The following is an 18178-nucleotide window of genomic DNA, read 5'->3' on the forward strand; positions in this document are numbered from 1 at the left end:
AAAAAAAAAAAAAAAAAAAAAAGAAAGAAGAAAAAAAATATGTTTTCTGAAACCTACAAGTAGTAAAAAATTTGATTAATGAGAACCAATAAAGATTATTGTGTTTTATAAAACTTAGAACTTACATTTCCGCAACAAATTTCAGTACATTTATATCCGATGTCAAATGCTCAGAAAGCAACGTAATTGGAACATGAAAGTATCAACAGTTCAAGTTCTTGCAATTCAACAATCAAACACACATCTCTGCTGAGTGATGCCCATGCAGTCTGTGGGTAAGATTCAGACCCTCAATCAATTCCCCACCTACTTATACACCTCCTTAAAGCGGGAAAACAAAGACTTCAACTTTTCTTTTTTTTTTTAAGAGGCAGAGTCTCACTTTATCGCCCTCAGTAGAGTGCCGTGGTGTCACACAGCTCACAGCAACCTCCAACTTCTGGGTTTAGGCGATTCTCTTGCCTCAGCCTCACAGTAGCTGGGACTACAGGCACCCGCCACAATGCCCGGCTATTTTGTTGTTGTTGTTGTTGTTTCAATTTGGCCGGGGCCAGGTTGGAACCCGCCACACTTGGTACATGGGGCCAGCACCCTACCCACTGAGCCACAGGCACTGCCCAACTTCAACATTTTTGTCTTTAAAAATTGTTTCTATTGCAGTGACTCATGCCTGTAATCCCTGCACTCTGGAGGCCAAAGTGGGCAGATCGCTTGAGCTCATGAGTTCTAGACCAGCCTGAGCAAAAATGAGATATTGTCTCTACTAAAAATAGAAAAACCGAGACAAAAGGATCGCTTGAGTCCAAGAGTTTGAGGTTGTTGTGAGCTATGATGCCACTGCACTCCATGGAAGGCGACAGCTTGACGCTCTGTCTCAAAAAAAAAAAACAACAACTCATTTCTGTTTTATTTTTCTATTGCACAGACTGGTGTTGAGGCTGTTACATCAAGTGCTGATACATGCTGCGACCTGAATGAACTCTGAAAAATACGCTGAAGAAAACAGCCAGTCACAAAATTCCACATGAGAAACACCAAGAACAGAGAATTCTGCAGGGACAGAGAGTGTTAGTGGTGGCCAGAGGCTGCAGCTAGAGAGAAACAAGAAATAACCAGTAGACAGATGGTCTGTATTATAACAGAAAAATGAACAAGTTAATTTTAAAGTGAAAATCAAATGGGCAGGACAAACCCTCCCTCCTCCACAGAAGGTGGTTAGATTTCCAACAACATGACAATAATACACTTGAGTCCCCAACCCCGGGAAGCCCGCCCAGAAGCTGAGGTGCAGAGGCACAGCAGAGAACACTGAGGCCTCGCTGGAGGCCTGGCCCTTCTGCTGGCTGGCACTTCTGCACCCAGAGGCTGCCTGGGTGGCCTTCAGCCAATGAGGAGCTTCCAAGTCTTGGCATCTGGCCAGGTAAAGCCTACCTCACAGGGGTTAAGTGTGCGAGTCTGGGTGAAGGCACTTGGAGGACTGCAGCAGGCAAGGATTCAGCACAGGAACTTGTTATTCATGCCAGGTGCTGCGCTGGTGGCTGAGGACAAGGAAACTGCCCAGCAGCATGACAGAGGCCCTTCACTCCAGGACAGATGGCAAGGGTTCCACCAAGTGTGTGAACAACTGTGACACAAGATGCTGACCACCAGGACCCAGAGAGCAGAACGCCTCCTACTGCACCCGGCCCTGGGAGTCAGGGAGGGCGTCCCAAAAATGACACCTGAGCCAGAGTAAGAGCTGACCAGGGGACAGCTGGTTCAGACAGAACAGGCATTTGCAAATGCTTTCATAGAGGGCAGCAAACTACAGCCCCACATTCCCCTCCCCCTTTACAAAACGTAAAATTACCCATTCAAAACCGTATGATTCCACAGCACGCAGTGCATGTACACGATTTTGCACAGACAGCACCTCTACGTAGTTCCAAAACATTCACCCCCCAAAAGAAACCCCTGTGCCCATTAAACTGTCTCCAGCGCGCTCTATTCACAGCCCTCGGCAACCACCCATCTGTTTGTTGTACAGATTTGCCTATTCTAATTATTTCATGTGAGATACGTGGCCTGAGGGCCTCACTTCTTTCTTGTGGTAAGGTTTCTGAGGTTTATCTGTGTTGTAGCACGTATCACTCCTTCACTCCCTTCCAGGGCTGAACAACATTCCACTGTGCGGACAGGCTACCATGTGTTTATCCACTCATCGGCTGATGAACATTTGGGTTCTTTCTACCTTTCGGCTATCTTGGATGGTGCTAAATTATGAACATCTATGTGAAAGTTCTTGTGCGGACACATTTTTATTTCTCTTGGGTAGGTTCCAGTTCCACTGCTAGGTAAAATGGTAATACTATGTTTAACTTTGTTTTATTTTAAGAGAGAGGGTCTCAGCTCTGCCCTCCCCCCCCCCGACTGGAGCACAATGGTGCAATCCTGGCTCACGACAGCCTCCAAGTCCTGGGCTCACGCAATCCTCCTGCCTTTGCCTCCTGAGTAGCTGGGACTAAAGGTGCCCACCATTACTCCTGGCTCATTTTTAAATTTCTTCTACAGATGGGGCCTCACTATGCTGTCCAGGTTGGTCTTGAATCCTGAGACTCAAGCAATCCTCCCATCTTGGCCTTCCAAATGGGTTTTTTTTTCTGGTTCCATAAGTAAAGAATTATTTTTTCCAAATCTGGAAAGTATTTATTGGTATTTTAATGGGGATTGCACTGAATCTGTAGATTGTTTTGGGTAAGATAGACGTTTTCACAATGTTGGCTCTTCCCAGCCTCGAGTATGGTATGTTCTCCCATTTGTTAACATCTTCTGCTATTTCTTTTCTTAGGGGTTATAGAGGTCTTTCACCTCTTTTGTCAGGTATATTCCTAGGTATTTCATTTTCTTTGAAACTACTGTGAAGGGAATTGTGTCCTTGATTAGCTTCTCATCTTGGTGGTTATTGGCATATACAAAGCCTTCTGATTTCTGGACATTGATTTTATATCCTGACACATTACTGTATTTTTTGATAACTTCCAGGAGTCTTGTGGTTGAGACTTTGGGGTTCTATAAGTACAAATTATATCATCAACAAAGAAGGAGGGTTTGAACTTCTCTGCCCCCATTTGGACACCCTTTATTTCCTTCTCTTGCCTGATTGTATTAGCTAGAACTTTCAGGACTATGTTGAATAATAGTGGTGACAGAGAACAGCCTTGACTGGTTCCAGTTCTAAGTGGAAAAGCTTTTGGTTTTACTCCATTCAATATAATATTAGCTGTGGGTTTGTTGTAGATGGCTTCAATCAGTTTAAGAAATGTGCAACCTATGCCTATTTTCTTCAGAGTTCTAGCTAGAAAAGGATGCTAGATTTTATTGAATGCTTTTTCTGAATCTATTGAGAGGATTGTATGGTCTTTGTTTTTGCTTCTGCTGATATGGTTAATTACGTTTATGGATTTGCATTCCTGGTATGAAACCTACTTGATCATGATGAGTGATTTTTTAAATGTGTAGCTATAATCTATTGGCTAGGATTTTTTTTTTTTTTTGCTTGTATGAAAGGTTTTTATTGGGTGGGGTGGGGGTGGTGGTGGTGGGGATGCTGCAAAGCAGCACCAAGGAGGAGAGAAAAGAGAAGAGAAAAGAGGAGAGGAAAGAGAGGAGAGGGAAGAGAGAGCTTGGCTAGGATTTTATTGAGAATTTTTCTATCTATATTCATTAGTGAAACTGGTCTGAAATTCTTCTTTTTAGTTGGGTCTTTTTCTGGTTTTGGTATCAAGATGATGTTTGCTTGATAGAACAAACATCATCTTGTTGGGGAAGATTCTTTCCTTCTCAATTTTTTGGAATAATTTCTGCAGTATGGGTCTAACTTCTTCTTTGAAGGTTTGATAGAATTCTGGTGTGAAGCCATCCGGACTGAAACTTTTTTTTGTTGGGAGATTTTTATTGTTTCTTTGAACTTAGTTCTTGAAATTGGTCTGTTTAAGAGATCGATTTCTTCTTGATTAAGTCTAGGGGGAGGGTGTGATTCCAGGTATTGATCCATTTCCTCCACATTGTCAAATTTCTGGGCATAGAGTTTCTTGTAGTACTCAGAGATGATCTTTTCTATCTTTGCGGCATCTGTTGTTATTTCCCCTTTATTGTTTCTGATTGAGGTTATTAGAGATTTTACTTTTCTGTTTCTAGTTAATCTGACCAAAGGTTTATTGATTTTATTTATTTTTTCAAAAAAACAACTTTTAGTTTCATTAATTTTCTGAATGATTCTTTTGTTTTCAATTTTATTCATCTCTGATTTAATTTTGGTTCTTTCTTTTCTTCTGCTGGGTTTGGGATTAAATTTGTTCTTCTTTTTCCAATTCCATAAGATGGTTCACAAGTTTGCTGATGTGTTCTCTTTCTGTTTTTCAAATGTAATGCAATGGGTGTACTGCTTTGGCTGTATCCCATAGGTTTTGGTAACTTGTGTTTTCATTGTTGTTATGTTCTAGAAATTTAATGATTTCCTCTTTTATCTCTTCCTGAACCCAACTGTCATATAGCATAAGGCTGTTTAATTTCCAAGTCTTTGTGTGGGGATGAATGTTTTTATTGGAGTTGAGTTTCACCTTTATTGCCCTGTGGTCTGAGAAGATATAAGGTGTAATTTCTATTCTTTTAATTTTTCTGAGGTTTAATTTTATCCTAGGATTAAGTTGGTTTTGGAGTAGGTACCACAAGCTGATGAGAAAAATGTATATTCTTTAGCTTTAGGATGGTATGTTTAGTATATGTCCATTAATCCCATTTGTTCTAGGGTCACAAAGTCCTTTATATCTTTGTTTAGTTTTAGTTTCTGTTTAGAGGATCTGTCCAGTTCTGTCAGAGGGGTATTAAAGTCCCCAACTATTATGGTGTTATGTTATGGGATATCATATTGCTCAGATTATTCAAGGTCTGTTTCATAAATTATTTGGAGCATTTAAATTGGGTAAATAAATATTTAAAATTGAAATGTCTTCTTGTTGTATTGTTCCTTTGACTGGTATAAAGTGTCCATCTCTGTCTTTTTTTTTTTTTTTTTTTAGAGACAGAGTCTCTCTTTATTGCCCTCAGTAGAGTGCTATGGCATCACAGCTCACAGCAACCTCCAACTCCTGGGCTTAGGCTATTCTCTTGCCCCAGCTTTCTGAGTAGCTGAGACTACAGGAGCCTGCCACAATGAACAGCTATTTTTTGTTGCAGTTTGTCTGAGGCTAGGTTCAAACCCACTACTCTTGGTATATGGGGCCGGCACCCTCCCCACTGAGTCACAGGTGCTGCCCCATCTTTGTCTTTCTTAACTTGTACCTGAGAATTAGTTTGCAATCCCTCCTTTCTTATTTCCATTTGCTTGAAATACTGTTTTCTGTCTCTTCACCCTGAGTGTTGATTTGTCCTTCAAGACTAGATGTGTCTCCTGGAGAGAGCATATGAATGGCTTGTGCTTTTTTATCCAATTAGCCAGCCTGTGCCTTTTCAGTGGTGAGTTCAGTCCATTGATACTTATTGAGAGAACTGATAAGTGTGGTGGAGTTCTATTCATATTATTTTGTGAAAATCCTTGTGTAATTTTATCCTTTGTGTCACTGTGGAAGCTAGTTTTGACCTCTAGCTTTTGAGTGTTAACTTTGCTGGTGGTCCATTGTGATGGTCAGCGCTGAGAATAGGTCTAAGTATTTCCTATAGATCTAGCCTTGTTGTGGTGAATATCCTCAATGTTTATATGTCCACAAAAGATTTGATTTCTCCATCCATTTTGAAGCTCAGTTTAGAAGGATATAGAATTCTGGGCTGAAAATGGTTTTGTTTAAGAACACTGAAGATGGATGACCATGCTCTTCTGGCTTGGAAGGTTTCAGTTGAAAAGTCTGCTGTCATCCTAATAGCTCTGTCTCTGTAGGTCAGTTGGTGCTTACTTCTAGCTGCTTGCAGAATTTTTTCTTTCATCTTGACTTTGGACAGGTTCATTACAAATGTGTCTTGGAGAGGCTGTGTGAATTGAGATGACCTGAGGTTCGATATCCACCTGAAAGGAGTGTGTTGGGGTCTTTAGTAAAACTTGGGAGGTTTTCCTTTATGATGGTCTCCAGTAGGGCTTCCATTCCTTTGGGACAATCTTCCTCCCCTTCAGGAATCTCTATCATTTGTATATTTCAATGCTCAATGGCGTTTCCTAGTTCTCTAAGTACCTGTTCTTCTTTCTCTCTCTTCTTTTCTGCCTCTTTAACTACTGGGTCAACTTGAAAACTTTATCCTCTAGCTCTGAGGTCCTTTCTTTTCCATGGTATAACCTATTTTTGATACTTTCTACTGCCTCTTTACATGCCCTGGTTATCTCTTTCATTTCCTTAAGCTCCACCATATCCTTTTTACATTCTACATATCTTTCATCTTCATCTAACTTTTGGTTGTGTCTTTCCATTTTCTTGTCCATTCCTTTTATTGTCTTTATCATCTATATTTTAAATTCCTTTTCTGTCAAGTCCATTTAATTCTTTTTAGGTGGAGTCTTCTACAGTAGCTGCCTCATGGTCCTATGGGGGAGTTGCTCTGTTTTAGTTTTTCATGGTTCCTGAATGTTTCTGTTGGTTCCTCCTCAGGTGTTCTTTTTTCTTGTTCACCTGCTTGTTCTCCTTTTTCCTTCTCGCTGCCTCCTTTGTTTTAAACAGAAGTCCTTGCTCTTGATAACAGTATGTTGCAATGTGTCTCCAGGACACCAGGTGCTGCTGTGGCTTTTTTAGGAGACAGAGAGCACAGCCAGTAACCTCTATGGTCCTTATTCCAAACTTAAGTTGCCTTCCGTGATCACTTGATTATTTCCTCAGCATTCAGATCCTGCCCGGTTGGGGTCTTAAAGGTCACAAGAATCCTTCAGGGGAAGGTCTCATAGTGCCCCCTGACTCCAGTTCCCATGGGGTGTGGGAGCCTCTCAGCCTATCCCAAGAGTGAAGTTGTGATCCTGGCAAGAGGAATTAAGACAGCCGTGCTTTAAGCCCCTGCTAAGACCTTCTCCCGACCTTCCCACAATGGCAGCCCCCAGCCACTGTGATCTTCTCAGCTTGTCTGCCTCACCAGTCACCACACCTATGGCATTCAAATCCACTCCAACCAGCATTCAAATCTGGTTGCTGTATACTGTTCAAGTCTATCCACTCTTCCAAGCTTGTCACTCAATACACAGCTTCCCCCAACTACTGAAGACTCTGGAAAAAAACATTCAATGTAATTACTGAAAAAGAAGGATTTACTTCTGCCATTTTGCTATTTGTTTTCTCTATATCATGTGAATTTTTATTTTTCAGCTCTTTGTGGCCTTCTGTTGTGTTAGACATCTTATAGTGTGTCATTTCAATTCCCTTGTTTCTTTTATTATTTTCTAAATGTTATTTTCTTACCTGGGGATTACAACTAACCTCTTAATTTATAAAAATATAATTTGAATGAATACCAATTTAATTTCAAGACTGTACAACAACTTCTCTTTGTAGCTCTGTTCCCTCACTGATCCTCTGTTACTACTGTATTCTAACCACTCTCATTTCTTCCCGTGGGTTTGACTTAACTGCCTCATGTCTTTTCATTTCCACCCAAAGAAATTTCCTTAGTATTTCTTGTAGGTAGGGCTGATAAAGTATAGGTGGTAGACGCAGTGGCTGCCTGCCTGAGCCTTGAGGCAAAGTGTAGGCCTGTTTACAATACTGAACAAAAGCTTTGACAATGATTAACACCCAGCTTCAATATAAGGTAGTTCTGCTTTATTTACCAGAAAAGCAGGCAACTATCAGAGCAGCCACCTTGGGGCAGCGGCTGGCAGACCTTCCACCTCCTTTTAATGCTAAGGGTCATGACCAAGGGTGGAGATGTAACACACAGAGACATGCAATGTATGAAGAAACGTGAACACTGGGTGAGTGGCTGCCAATAAAATTCCACCTCTACATGCTGTGACTTCAATGCTAGTGTCAAACCTTCTCTCTCTACCCTTTAAAGGTTCCCCAGCCCTTTGTTCAGAAAACCAGTGGTTGCTCCTTAACTAGCACCGTCTCCGCTTGGTTCGAGCAAAACACCCACTCAATAAAGTCTTGCCTGTATTAATTCTTTTTTTTGTAATGAACCAATTTCTCTTGACTTGAGGGTGAAGAATTGTGAGTTTGGTAACAGAACTGTAAGACACAAATTCTGTTTTTATTTTTGTAATGCTTTAATGAAAAATTGTATTTTTTGAAGGATTCTTTTGGTGGTTTTAGGATAAAGTTCCTATTTATTTTTCATTCAGCACTGTGAAGCATCTCACTGCCTTCTGAGGAGACTCAGGGAGTTTACTGAGGGTCTCTCACATCATCAGTTGCTTGTCACTGTGAATATGCATCTCACTGCCTTCCGAGGAGATATCAAGGGAGCTTGCTGAGGGTCTCTTTAAATATTGAGTTGCTTGTCACTGCTTTCAGGATTGTCCTTTGATAGTTTGGTCATACTACTGTCTAGGTGTGGATCTCTTTGAGATTCCTGGTTTTGCAGATTAATATTTTTCATTAAATTTGGAACGTTGGGGCCATTATTTCTTTACCTGTTCTTTCTGTGCCTTACCCTGGTTGAGCTTGTTGTACACAGTGGCCCATACTAGTCTGAGGCTGTTACTCTTTTAACCCTTCCTATATCTTTATTGATGTTACCTGTTTGTGAGAGATACTGCTCATATTTATCTTCAATTTGTTAGACATGGTTTCCATTAGTTCTCTGAACATACTTTAAACAGTTGATTTAAAGTCTTTAAATGTAACCTTGGGCCTGGTGCTGTGGCTCACAAGTGTAATTCTAGTACTTGCAAGGACTACTTAATATCAGAAGTTTGACACCAGCCTTCTCTACCAAAAATAGGAAAAATTAGCCAGGCATGGTGTGATGTCTATAATCCTAGCTAGTAGGGAGGCTCAGGCAGGAAGATCACTTGAACTTAGGAGTTTGAGGATGTTGTGAGCTATGATGATGCCACTATACTCTTGTTGGGGCAACAGAGCAAGACCCTTTCTCAAAAAAAAAAAAAAAAAAAGAAAGAAAGAAAGAAAAAGAAAAGTAACTCCAATGTCTGGGCCAACATTATGAAAAATATTCATAATCTTCACAACCAGCTTCCTCAGAAGTTTCAATTTATTGCTTTTATTTCCTTCCCTCCACCCCCACCCCATTATGGTTTGTATATGGTAGAATCTCTGTGAGTTGACCACCCAATGGACTGTAACAAACTGGTCAACATACAGATGTGATCAGCTTGAGGAGCTAGGCCTGCCGCGCTGGTATATTCATGTGGTGTGTGTCTGGTTTATTAAAATTAGTTCAACTTAAGGAGGTGATCAGTGTAGGATGGTAGTCAACTATGGAGGGTCTATTGTATTTCAGATGTCCAGTTTTCTACAAAAAATTACAAGATATGCAAAGAAACAAAGTATAGTAGAACTCCCTGAGTTGCCTGGGTGGTTGCCCTGCAGAGGTTCTACTATAATATAAAGTGGTAACTCGAGAAATCAGATACTCATCCCTGAACTTGTTGGCTGTTCTGTTTAGGAACTTTCCTTTATTAATTCTGTAATGTCTGTATTATTTAATATATGTGGTCACTGAAGTCTCTACTTGGTTAGTTTAGTGGCCAATTAATGATGTAAAGAGATCTAAATTAAAGATTTAATGATATTCCTTCAAATGCCTTGAGCCTCAGCCTTTGCTGCAAGGTTGTCTGTGTGTGTGGGCAGGCCTTCAATACTCAGGCAGAGAGGCTGTGTATGGGGTCAGGCCTTCCATACTCAGGCAAGCAGGTTAGAATCTGCCTCAGTCCTCTGCCCTCAGTTTCCTCATACAGAGCCTCCAGGTGAGTGGGAGGGGAGAGCTTGGGGCCTTGTGTTGGGGACCTAAAGCAGCCACACGTGAGCCTTTCCCTTCCCCTCCTCCTCTCCTTTGAAGACAAAGACACAAGGATCTGGTTAGGCTCACCTTCAAAGTTCACGCCAGAGGATCCTAACCCTCCTGGCAAGCTATGACATTTGCCCACCTCCTACAGCCCCATATGAAAGGGGTCTCCATCTGTCCAGGCCGTGGACACCACCTCTGCCCTGCCCAGCTGGATCACTTCTCCCCTGGCCTGAACATCTGCACTGCCATCTTGTCTGGGTGCCACCACTCCCTTCCACCTGCCCCTGTGCACGCATGATGGCTTTGCGGATTCCTAGAAGTATGCTCACACTTGTGAAGCCCCTTAAGAACACATCTCTCCACAGCTCTTCTACATAAGTTTTTGGTCAGCTTCTTGTTTGCCCCAACTGCTATCATCCCCTCAGGATAGCTGTGATGTTAAACAACTGCTGTGATGGTTCAATCACAAATGTCCCAAGGAACAGGCTGTTCACATTGAAGGAGCTCTGAGTCAAGTCAGGGAAAGACAAGGCCTTCGAATTACGACTTTAAAGTGGCTCAGCACCTGAAGTACAGTGGTTATGGTGCCAGCCACACACACCGAGGCTGGTGGGTTAGAACCCAACCCAGGGCCTGCTAAACGACAGTGACATCTGCAACAAAAAATAGCCGGGCATTGTGGTGGGCACCTGTAGTCCCAGCTACTTGGGAGGCTGAGGCAAGAGAATTGCTTAAGCCCAAGAGTTGGAGGTTGCTGTGAGCTGTGACGTCATGGCACTCTGCCAAGGGTGACATAGTGAGACTCTGTTTTATTATTAAATCATAGCTGTGTACATTAATGCAATCATGGGGTACAATGTGCTGGTTTTATATAAAATTTGAAATATTTTCATCAAACTGGTTAACATAGCCTTCATGGAATTTTCTTAGTTATTAAGACATCTATATTCTACACCTAATAAATTTCACATGTCCCACCACTTACCCTCCGTCTACCCATCCTACCCCCTCCTCTGTCCTTCCTCCCCACTTCTTCTTGAGCTATTAATTGGGTCATAGCTTTCAAGCTATAAATTGGTTTGATAGTAGGGCTGAGTAAATTGGATAGTTTTTCTTTCATTCTTTTTTTTTTCTTTTTTAGAGACAGAGTCTCACTTTATTGCCCTTGGTAGAGTGCCGTAGCATCACAGCTCACAGCAACCTGGGCTTAGGCAATTCTCAGCCTCCCGAGTAGCTGGGACTACAGGCACCTGCCATAACACCCTGCTATTTTTTGTTAGAGTTTGGCCAGGTTCAGGTTCAAACCCACCACCCTCGGTATACAGGGCTGGTATCCTACCCACTGAACCACAGGTGCTGCCTTTTTCTTCCATTCTTGAGATACTTTGCTAAGAAGAATATATTCCAGCTCCATCCATGTAAACACATAAGAGGTAAAGGCTCCATCTTTCTTTAAGGCTGCATAATATTCCATGGTGTACGTATACCACAATTTATTAATCCATTTGTGGGTTGATGGGCATTTGGGCTAGGTATATATCCAGAAGACCAAAAATCACATTAAAACAAAGATATTTGTACCAGAATGTTTATTGCAGCCCAATTCATAATTGCTAAATCATGAAAGAAACCCCTCCCCCCAAAAAGACTTTAAAGTGAGAGAATATATCTAGAAAAAGTAAGGTCTAAGAGAACACAGGTCTTCTCAAGGAGACCCCCAAGGACATAGCTGCAAGGTCCTCCCCGTGGTGACTGAGCTCCTAGGAATTTGTAGAAACTTAACTCCCTGGGACCTGGAAACACACTTCTGCTTCTATTTAAAAGCCAGAGGCAGCTTCTCCAGCTTGATTCAAACTGATCAATGAGAAAGGGACCCATGAGGGGGAACTTTTTGACTGAGGATAAAATGGAGAAGACTGAGCCAGTCGGGGCGCGTGGTTATTGTGAATTCTGTGTGGTGCTCTCCTGGCTGAAATTTAAAAAAAAACCCTCTTTTAATCTTGGTGTTGGGTGTTCCTTCTCCCCATTGGGCCTCGCCTTCCTGCAACAAAAGAACCTCCAAAGAGGCCAAACAGTGACATTCTTCTGGGCATAGTGCTTTTGGGAAACTCTAGGCCATTCTACTTCCTTCAGAGGCTGCTAGGTTGCTGAATTTCATCAAATTGACAAGTTCAGACTAGGCTATCACACAGATGGAGAGAGGCGGGAAGAGGCCAAGTTAAGAATGTCACAAACGTGTGTCCACCCAAGTAAGTAACTGAGGCAAAAGTCTCAATCAATGGAGATTTATTAAGCTGGTGTTAAGGACATACCCAGAAAAGAAAGGAACCAAACTGCAGACAGAGCTAAAGTTATTTTTTTCTGGAGGAGAATCTGGGAAGTTGATAGAATCAGGTGTACCTGCCCAAACAGACCTGCCCCGCCCAGGCAGGAACAGGTTCACGACCCACCCGGGAAGGGTCGGACCTGTGTCCTCCCCTAGGAAATAGGAATGCCACCAATTGGTGTGCTCCCTGACCCTTCAAATACCCATCTGTCACAACCCATGTGTGGAATTACTTGTTTGATTTTACCTCACTTGCATCCAGGTGGGAATAAAGACCACATGCTTTATACAGAACGGGGATTCCATTTTTCTTTGTTTCGCACCTTGGAATAATATCTCTTCTTTGGGTCTAAACCTTTCAGAAAGTTTCAGCATTTAAACATTAAAATTAAAAATTACAGAAAGAAAAAAGGCGAGGAACATTGGCAGTGAAACAGTGGCTCCGTTCTTGCGAGGCCTGGGGAAATCTACATTTCTCATAAGATAAAGTGAACGTCAGCATCAACTATGTAGATGGCCCTGGTAGGTGGAAGAATGTCAGAGTCTGGCTTGTCTCTGTTCTGTTATCTGTAAAGGTGAACTTGTAACTGATTATTACTGTGGAAAGAAACCAACTTTAGTTTTAGGCGTTAGGATTTGCACATCCTGGTTTATGGGAGGCCAGTAAAGAATTCCCTGAGCCAGGCACTGCCTGTGGCTCAGTGAGTAGGGCACTGGTCCCATATATGGAGGGTAGTGGGTTCAAACCTGGCCTTGGCCAAACTGCAACAAAAGTAGCCAGGCGTTGTGGCGGTTGCCTGTAGTCCCAGCTACTCAGGAGGCTGAGGCAAGAGAATTGCCTAAGCCCAGGCATTAGAGGTTGCTGTGAGCTGTGTGACACCACGGCATTCTACCAAGGGTGATAAAGTGATAAGTTTCTCTACAAAAATGATAAAAATAATAATAATAATAACAATTCCCTGAGCTAGCCATCTGTGTGGCTGGGTCCTCACGGTGCCAGAGGCCTTCACCTTCCCTTTTGCACAAGAATTTGGGGGGGAGGGAGATTTTTAGTTTTCTTTTTACATTTGTTATGTAGCAGCAATTTTCTGAGCTCTTGAAATATAGACAATTTTCTGAGAATCTGAAATCTAGTCAGTTGTCTCAGATAAGAGTTCTTCGGATGTTTGTGAGCCTGTGGTTAATTTCCAGAATTCTGAGAAAGTTGGTTTTGACAATGTTTAACCAGTTTTCTCATTGCTTTTATGAAGCAGATTTTCAAAGGTCTTTACTCCCCCAACCTCCCACTGACAGTAGGAAAATATTTTATTCATTTTGATGTTATCACGAATGAAATTTTTCTTTTTTTGAGACATAGCCTCATTCTCTCACCCTGGGTAGAGTGCCATGGCCTCAGCCTAGCTCAGAGCAACCTCGAATTTCTGGGCTCAAGCGATCCTCCTGCCTCAGCCTCCCAGGAGTTGGGACTAATGGTGCACGTGCACCTGGCTAATTTCTTCTATACTTGGTAGAGACAGAGCCGCTCTTCCTCAGACTGACCTCAAGAGATCCTCCCACCAGGTCTCCCAGAGGGCTGGGATAACAGGCATGAGCCCACATTCAGCCTGAATTGTTTTCTTAATTCTGTTTTTGGATTGTTCATTGCAAGTGTGTGGAAACACCAATGAAACCACCCTTATAGATTGATAAGGGGTACAAGGCAAGAACTAGAGTAAAAACCCCAAAACTTTGTGAAGGAGCAAGGTCAGCTAACATGATGATGATGGTGGCCAGCCACTGCCCTTACCTGCTTGATAATACAGTCACAATCCCCTGTTTGCCTCTATAACTACAACTCCAAAGGGAAAAGCTAGTAGTTGTAAAGATTCTTAACTTTCCTCTGTAGATGACATCACCTGTTTGGAACCTCTGGGCAGTTTTTGAGATAACGTACAGGTCCTGCCTTCCAGTGCATTGGCTGACCTACCCAGACCAAGGGACTGACTCAGCTGGTCATGGCCCCTACACCGAAGGAACTGCATCCCCGTGGATCAACTGATCAACTGACCCCCCCTCCCTGCAAGTCAGTGGCCCATGACAAGGGACTGATGATTCCGCCTGAAACCAGGCAATTAGCAGACCCTGATTGCCTGGTCCTCTGCTTAGGTCTTTAAAAGCCCCATCTCCCCCAGTCTTAAGAAGGTGAACTTGAGAAATTCCTCTTGTCTCTCCCTTAATGCTATGTGGATAAACTCTCCTCTGCTGTGAACCCTTCACCTCTGGTGAAAGGCACCAAAACAGCACTCTGACTGGATTTCCAGGACATCTGCTCCCCCACTCCTCAGCCCTAGTGTCTCAGTGCTGTGGGATAAACTCTCCTCTGCTGGGGCCTGAGCCTCTGGTACTGGCTGGCTGGCAACAAAACTGACATTTGCATATTTATCTTGTATTCTGGAACCGCCCTGAGCTTGACTATCAGTTTTAATAATTCTTTACTGGATTCTCTAGGATATCAATACACAAGATCATGTCTTCGGCAAACAGAGATGGTTTTAATTCTTCCATTCAAATCTAGATGCATTTTATATCATTTTCTTGCCTAACTTTCCTGGCCAGAACCTCTAATCCAATGTTAAAATGCAGAAGCAGAAGCAAAAGCAGACACCCTGTCTTGTTCCTGACCTTGGGTAAAGCTTTCTCTCTCTTGCCTTTCAGATGTCAGCTGTGTCTTATAGAAGCCCTTCACTAGGGTGGGTCAGCCCAGCCCAAGACTCAGATGTCAGCTGTGTGTTGAGACTCAGATGTCAGCTGTGAGTTGAGACTCAGATGTCAGCTGTGAGTTGTAGAAACCCTTTACCAGGACAGTCAGCCTAAGTCTTGGCTCCCTAGACAACACAGTGCCACTGCCTCCAGCTAACTCACATATGCCTCATTCCTCTTGGGGATGCAGAGAAGAGACCCTGAAGTGTAAAGTTCTCCTTGCCCTCTGCTTATTCTTCACCTTTCTCACACCTGTCTCAACTCCAGAGCAGACTGCAGGGCTGGCTCCCATCTGTGCCTGTAGCCTTGTGGCCTCCAGTCTTCATGCTTCTCTGCCCTCAAATCACGGCCCACATTATTTCCTTTCCACAATGCTGCTAAAAAGGAAAATTAACCACATCATTCTAACTTAAAACCTGTTACAGAATTCCCATCGCTTGCGAGACAGAGCATCACCTCAGTCTGCCCCCAGCCAGATGCTAGCTCCGTCCCTCTAGTGCCTCTCATGCTTACCTTACCAAGTACACCTCCAGAGCGAGCCATTCCCAGGCCTTTGCATACACAGTTTCTTCCAGAGCAAACCTTTACAGCTAATAAAATGCAGCTTAGCTCCCCCTGGCTGAAGACTCTCACAGCCCTCACCGCACTCTTTTCAAGTATCAGACAGCTCTTTAATTACTAGTATTCTGCAGACATACCTTCCCACCAGGCTGTGGAAAGGCTCCTCGATGTTCATGACTGACTAATAAAGACCCACATCCCAAGTGCCAAACATCTGGTAGTCCTGAAGTACCTGCTGACTCAATCAGCTATCCAGGAATGGAAAATGGGAGGAAAAGACATTATTTTCATTATAAAAGAAAATGAGTTAGTAACATTCCTTCAAGTCCTTAAACTAGAGTCTAAATTATACTTCTTAGAATTCTGTAGGTTCCAAGTTGCTCTACAAAATTCAATTCACTTCTCAAACCTGTACCAGAAATATCTATAGAATGAACACCAGTAACCTGTGGGAACACAGTAGTCAGTGAGCCAAAAGAATTAAAGCTACTTGATCCGGGCTTGGTGCCCATAGCATAGTGGTTATGGTGCCAGCCACATATACCCAGGCTGGCAGGTTGGCAGGTTCAAACCCAGTCCAGGACAGCTAAACAACAATGACAACTGTAACAAAAACTAGGCAGGAGCCTGTAGTTCCAGCTACTTGGGAGGCTGAGGCAAGAGAATCGCTTAAACCCAAGAGTTTGAGGTTGCTGTGAGCTATGACGCCACAGCAGGGTGACATACTGAGACTCTGTCTCAAAATAAATAAATAAAATTACTTGATCCGAAGTTCCTGTTTTGTGGTAATCTCGGTTCCTTTCAGTTCTGGGCCTACTTCTTTTTTTTTAATATCTCAGTTGTATTTTTATAACTCCCCAATTTATTAAGAGAATAATCTTTTCTGACACATCCATATGAATTTGAGATTATCTTAAAATACACAGAAATTACCTGTATTTGCCTAAAAATTAAATGCTGTTAACATACCAATATTTAAGCATGCCAGTATCACAGAACTTTTCTCAGCATTATATTATTTTATATTATTTTTATATTATTATTATATTATTTTTTCCCAACTAAGCCCATTTATATTCAACATCTAGGTTACACATGCATCAAAAAAAGACAGACAAGCTCCTCAAGTGACCATAGATAAACCAGCATACAAGTATCCTCCTTTCAGGATATAATTAAGCTTGCAGGAGCAAAGTAGTTCAAAAGGGAGCAAATGATCCAACCTCCTCAGGGAATACACTAGACAAAAGTCCAGTATTAAAGGTGCTAAAGACGGATTCCACAAATCTTTTAAATATACAAGTGTGCACTACGTGTATAATTAAAACATTAATGATGTGTGTGCGAATTAAAACATTTCTAATCTACACTTTTAATTCCCTTGGAGGGAGCTACTGTCATTAATTATTCGGTGTGTGTGAATTAAAACATTTCTAATGTACACTTTGAGTCCCTTGGAGGGAGCTACTTTCACTCAATAGAACACTCTGGGGCAGAAAGACAAAGAGGTGGCCCAGGAGAGCAGAGGGCACTGTCCATCCAGCTATCCACATCAACTTACTCAAGAGGTAGACTAGGTTATCCAAGTCTCCAGAGGCTTAGGTGATGACCTGGGCTGTCACATGAGGTTTGATATTGTGTTTTACTTGGTTCTATATCCTGTTTGCTCCACTAATTTTGTAATTGGGGCAAAGTGAGGGGTTCAAGTAATCCACAAATACTTGCTATACCCCATAAACTGTCGGAATCAAAGATTTTTATTTATTCTTCTGCCAAACACAACTGATTTCATTCTGCAATTATTTTTGAAGGTAAGAGATGAATCAACTGAAGAAAGAGCTGGGGCTACGGAGTGTCACTGCACCTGAGCCCCCAGTCTGACACAGGCAGAGCCTTGGGGGTCCAGGTGCTATCAGCTGCAGCCATGCAGACCCAGCCTCAGTGGGCCTTCTACCTGACACATTGCTGGTACACCGTCTCCAAGTCGGAGTCATTCCCATAGTAGGGATCTTCAATGATAAATGGCTTTTGGGGATCCTAACTCCCAAGTAGTTCAATTTTAGCTTTGCAGTTTTTAACTTGATTACTTTTTCTATTCAAATCTCTCAGATTGCTTTCATCCATACACAGTATATAATCAAATGTGACGAAGTCTTCTTTCATAATCTGTCTTGCTTTATGGGCTATGAGAATGCCATGATTTCACAGGCAGCTCACAGCTCTGGAGTCTGGGGCCCAGCCCATGTTCCAGTCAGAAATAGCACCACTGTCAATGACCCACCTGATGTCACCGTGCTGTCTATCCTCCAATTCTCTGAAACATTTTGATCAGTTACAAGTTTCCTGAAAACAGCTTCTGCAATGGGTGACTGACAAATGTTACCTAGACACACGAACGGCACCGACTTGGGTACCACCTCCGCATCTTCCCACGCACCTCTGGGCCTACTTCTTCTGCCGGCCTTACAGCTGCGCACCGGCCTTACAGCTGCGCCCCGGCCTTACAGCTGCGCCCCAGCCTTACATCTGTGCACTGGCCTTGCAGCTGCGCTCCAGCCTTTCAGCTGCTCCCTGGCCTTACAGCTGCGCCCCAGCCTTACATCTGTGCACTGGCCTTGCAGCTGCACCCCAGCCTTG

At 42.7% G+C, this 18178-nt stretch overlaps 1 protein-coding gene and 1 pseudogene across 1 annotated transcript in view; both read right to left on the reverse strand.

Moving 5' to 3' along the window:
- Positions 1-18178, reverse strand: part of CLTCL1 (clathrin heavy chain like 1) — a 141502-nt gene that overhangs the window by 69720 nt on the left and 53604 nt on the right.
- LOC111722139 overlaps positions 17755-18178 on the reverse strand; it is a 2826-nt pseudogene continuing 2402 nt past the window's right edge.

Source organism: Otolemur garnettii, unplaced genomic scaffold, assembly GCF_000181295.1.
Source record: "Otolemur garnettii isolate 467f Iridium unplaced genomic scaffold, OtoGar3 scaffold00218, whole genome shotgun sequence".
Classification (NCBI taxonomy): Eukaryota; Metazoa; Chordata; class Mammalia; order Primates; family Galagidae; genus Otolemur; species Otolemur garnettii.